General features: G+C 44.0%; 1 non-coding gene across 1 annotated transcript; it reads left to right on the forward strand.

The window, feature by feature from the left end:
- The first annotated feature begins 1,901 nt into the window (after positions 1–1,901).
- On the forward strand, positions 1,902–1,976 carry Trnat-ugu. Its single transcript has one exon. It is a non-coding gene; the product is annotated as a tRNA-Thr (tRNA).
- The last annotated feature ends 3,280 nt before the right edge of the window (positions 1,977–5,256 follow it).

Below are 5,256 nucleotides of genomic sequence, written 5' to 3' on the forward strand. Positions count from 1 at the left end.
CGGCCAAGGTTAATATTGGTCACTTCCTGCAGCATGAAGAGATCAATATCAGCAGCATAGAGAAAATCTTGAAGATTTTTTATGTTTAGTGGGCTTCTGATCTTATTGATGTTCAATGTAGTAATTCGGTAAGCTTACAAGGACATCATGAGAACAGAGGTCTAGGTGACAATAGGCCTACTGTTTGAAGTTAATGGCGAACATCATCTAAAAGAAGTCCGCGTCATCAGCCACTGCGCCGATGCCGGCGGTAGCCGTTTGTTGCTGGTGGGACACATCCTCTCGAGCTGCTGATGACGGACCATCTATATGTCGCCGATCCTTTACTAACTCTTCTTCCCGACCACCTTCCTCAACGTCATCCGACCAATCACACAAGAACTTGTCTGCTTGCATATCGCGATCCGATAGCTTCGAACATTCAGGCACAGGGTTCTGACCCATTCTATCTGTCATCGCAATGTCTCCCGAGGGTAATCCTCCGTGATCAGTGTCTGATTCGTTCGTCCGGGACTTTTTTGTCGTTTTGCTGGTTGTCGACGAAGGTGGTACCGTCACTTCAGTCAGTTTCTGTCGTACGTGGTTTGCTTTTTTCGCGCAATATTGGCGCTTCTTCTTCTGCCCCTTGATGTGCCAACCGGCGTTTCTTCTGTGATTTGGGAGATCGCGGGGGCTGGTGGCCAGCCATCTCTTTCGAATCCACCTGGTCCATGTCGGACTTGTCTTCTCGAACCGGTAGGCCTGCCGGAATGCTTTCGGTGTCTTGATGTTGCCCCTGCTCCGAGTGAGTATTTCCCTCCGTCTTCCGTATGTATTAAGTAAGAACATTCTGTACGACGTTCGTTTCCATCGGCGTGACTTCTTCCTGCGTGTCACGCAATTCCTCCGGTGGAACGTCTAAACGTGGTTCAGAGGTAACGTTAGCCCGGGGGCTGCGGCGACGTAGGATGTAGGCAACGTAGACGTCGGGCCCTGCTGCTCACGCTCACCAGTCGGTATTTGCGCCATTCGCCGTTGCACACATTGAGCACGGATATGTTCTGTGGAACCACATCCCGCGCAAGTTCTCGGTTGTCCATCATAAATCACTATGACCCTGTATCCACACACGGTGATGTAGGATGGAATGTGCTTCAACATGTCAATCTTCACCAGCCGGACGCCGTTTAACACCGGGAAAATGTACATATTCGACCACTTTTCTGCCATATTCCTGATGACCGTTCCATATTCCCTCAATTTGGCATTAATTTGATCAGCGGATATTTCAAAGGGTAATTCAAATATTCGAATACTTCTCACTCCGAGAACAGCAAGCGAAACTCCGAATTCACCAACATTGCCGTCAGAATGCTTGAACTTCAAAACTCCTCCACACGATTGAACTACCTTTTTTTCGGGTCTCAACAATACTGCTGACAATCGATAAGTGAATGCCAACCATATCATCAATAGTGGTTTTCATAACGTCTCTAATAAATAGCTCAACTTCAAATTACTTGGTTCGTGCATAAATCGGGTCAAAGCTCAGTTTCAATGTATCTTTCCGTATTAGTTGATCCATTATAATCGTTTGCAATTCATCACTCCACACTACAACAACGCAGAAAAGCGCACACTTGCCAAACAGCAGGCGACCGCCACAGGCGAGAGCGTAAACAACCTGCGTCCGACCGCCACGGCTGCTGCCGGCTGACTTCCATCCATCTGAGCCACCGAGGACACAGATGAGTAGCGCGACTGCAGGAACTTATCCCTTGCACGCTTCCCGTGAGACCCACATTCCCAACTGTCCACTATCTATTACGAACATTACGTATATAGATTGTGGACAATTTGGAATGTGGGTCTCACGGTAAGCGTGTAAGGGATAAGTCCCTGCAGTCGCGCTATTCATCTGTGTCCTCGGTGGCTCAGATGGCTAGAGCGTCTGCCATGTAAGCAGGAGATCCCGGGTTCGAGTCCCGGTCGGGACACACATTTTCAGCTGCCCCCATCAAGGTATGTCAACAACACCTGTCGCCAGCTGAGGGTTTCGGTTAATTATCATCTAAAGTTTTGTAAAATTGCTATGACACAAACATAAAAAAACTTTACATCACTATACACATCTTTTCAAGCGCTCTGGATCACCGTCTACTTTGCCCCCACGTACATAGATGTAGCTGCTTCAATGTTTCGTTGGATAAAAAGGTTACGACTATCAACACCCCAAAAAAACTGCTCATCCTTCTGCGTGCCATCATCATGTGTAGAAATATTTTTGATATGATTCACTATTTGTGGGATATTAGGGGTGTCAGCGATAAATGGGAAACCCTTTACATAAATCCCTAACTACTAGCTCACTGTGTCAATTGCCTACATTTCAGCAGTCTGTGAAGGACATTTAATCACTCTGTATAAATAATTAGCGGTAATATTGCTTAGGTATATGAAATGGAATAAACCCGTGAAATCAGCAGATTGGATAAGGAAAGAAAGATTTTTATTGGTTCAAATGGTTCAAATGGCTCTGAGCACTATGGGACTCAACTGCTGAGGTCATTAGTCCCCTAGAACTTAGAACTAGTTAAACCTAACGACATCACAAACATCCATGCCCGAGGCAGGATTCGAACCTGCGACCGTAGCGGTCTTGCGGTTCCAGACTGCAGCGCCTTTAACCGCACGGCCACTTCGGCCGGCAGATTTTTATTAGTTCAGAAAATTCTGGGAACGGTCAGGGCATATGTTAAGGATATCATGTACAATTTACTGATGGGACATACACTGGAGTTCTCCTGCTGTATTTTCGGGCCTTTGTAAAGTGTGCCTGACAACAAAAGTCAAATGATTTCAGAAACGCGCTTCTAGAATTTTAAAGGTTTGATATAGCCCGTACGGATGTCTGAGATAGATAACAGAACGTAAATGAGATTCACTCTGAGAAAGGCAATGTTTTCACTAAAAGCTTGTGCGTAGCTTTAGGAAACGGATGTTCGAAATAGATGGTGGAAAAATTCTGATAAATTTGTCACGCATTATGACACTACCTCACAACTCTATACCCCACCTGCTGTTACTTTACTATACTTGTTTATACGTCTTGGGAACATACCGTAAAGAGTGCATAAACTGCGGATGGTGAAATGTTTATGTTCGATCACACAAACCCGTTGTTACGAACTGTAGCAAGGTAATAGATGCTGAGCATGCGTTTGTCTGGTAAGGCTACCATATTTATGGACAATACACATGAGTCGGACGAACAAGCGCTACATAAGCCACTTGCTTCGTGGATAAGTTCTGTTTTCTTAAGACTGTTCCTACGAATCTGTCTGGCATCTGCTTTTCTTTCTATTTGTTTTATGTGGTCGTTCACTCTGGATAATTACTCCAACGTATTTTAAGGTAGATACTATTTCCAGCTGTTTCTTATTAATAGTCCAGTTGTACAGTAGTGGCTATCTTTTCCTGCGTATGCGTAGTATATTACACCTATTTACGTTCAGGATCAACTGCTGCGTGGACCATTCGTCAATCCTCTGCAGGTCATTCTGAAAATCGATACAGTCTTCCGGCGCTGCTACTTTGTTATAGACAATCGCATCATCTGCGAACAGTCTTAAATGGTATCCGACGCTTTCTTCTAGAACATTTGTATACACTGTAAACAATAACGATCCTATCACACTTCCTTGGACTACTCATTTGTTCTCTTAAGAGCGACGTATTGAATTCTGTCTGCAAGGAAGTTTTCAGTACAGTCGAAAATTTGATCAGATACTCGACAAGCTCGTATTTTTTTTCATTAAATCATAGGGACGGTGTCACATGCATTCCTGAAGTCACGGAACACGGCATCAACATGAACGCCGTTTCTTACAGCGCTATGGACAACATGGAGAAATAGATCGAGCTGAGTTTCGCAAAATCTGTTTGCGAAATCCATGTTGATTGTTATAGAGCAGATTTTCGTCCTCAAAAAACTTAACAACTCTTGAGCGTAAAACATGTTCCATAATTCTACAATAGACTGACGTCAACAATATAGGTCTATAACTTCGTGTATCTGTCCTGGGGCCCTTATTGAAAACAGGAATGACCTGCGCTTTTTTCCATTCACTCAATCCTGCGATCAACGATAAACTGCAGCTAGAAGGGGAGCAAATTCTTTCCCATAATCCTTGTAAAATATTATAGGCATCTCACCTGGTCCAGATGCCTTTCCACTGCCAAGAGATTGTAGCTGATTTTCTATTCCGCTATCGGTTATCTCAGTAACTGCCATTTCCACGTTCGTACGATGATTGAAAGAAGGAACTGTTACGATCTCCCGCGGTGAAACAATTTCGGAAGACCGAATTCAGTGCTTCAGCCTTATCTCTGTTACCATCCGTTTCGCTGCCAGTATAGTCTCTGACAGAATGAATAGATGATTTCGGACCACATACTGATGTTACAAAGGACCAATACCTCTTTGGGTTTTTACTCAGATCGGTTGACTATATGTTACTTTCAAAGTGATTGATCGCTTCCGTCGTTGCTCTCTTTACGATCATTTTCGCTTCGTCCAACCTTTGTTTGTCAGCCAGATTTTGACTTCTCTTGAATCCGAGATGAAGCTCTCTTTATTTATGGTGCAATTTTCTAACACGGATATTAAATGACGGTGTGTCTTTCCCATCCCTTAAGACCTTGCTCGGAACACATTTGTGTAAGGCATATTGCACGGTGTTTTTTTTTAATTTTTTTCCATTTGTTCTCCACATCTTCGTTCTCATCATTGAATATTAGATGCTGATTAATCACATACTCCTGAATTTGTATCCTACCTTTCTCAACATTCCTTGTAAAAACCATAGTTGTAGTTGCTGTCACAGCCTTATGATAATTTATGTATGGCTCTTCTTACAAATACCCGTTGCCATGTAGCACAATATAATCGTCCCACACCTTAAAATGCGGAACCAACTGCATTACTTTAGCCCCACATCCGCATCGGTATGTGCACAATGTGATAGCTAACGACTGACTTGTCGGGTTGACAGAGGAGATAGAGAACATCCAAAGACGAGCGGCGCGTTTCGTCACAGGGTTATTTAGTAAGCGTGATAGCGCAATGGAGGTGTTTAGCAAACTCAAGTGGCAGACTCTGCAAGAGAGGCGCTCTGCATCGCGGTGTAGCTTGTTGTCCAGGTTTCGAGAGGATGCGTTTCTGGATGAGGTATCGAATTTATTGCTTCCCCCTTCTTATACATCCCGAGGAGATCA

The sequence above is a fragment of the Schistocerca americana genome, chromosome X, assembly GCF_021461395.2.
Source record: "Schistocerca americana isolate TAMUIC-IGC-003095 chromosome X, iqSchAmer2.1, whole genome shotgun sequence".
Classification (NCBI taxonomy): domain Eukaryota; kingdom Metazoa; phylum Arthropoda; class Insecta; order Orthoptera; family Acrididae; genus Schistocerca; species Schistocerca americana.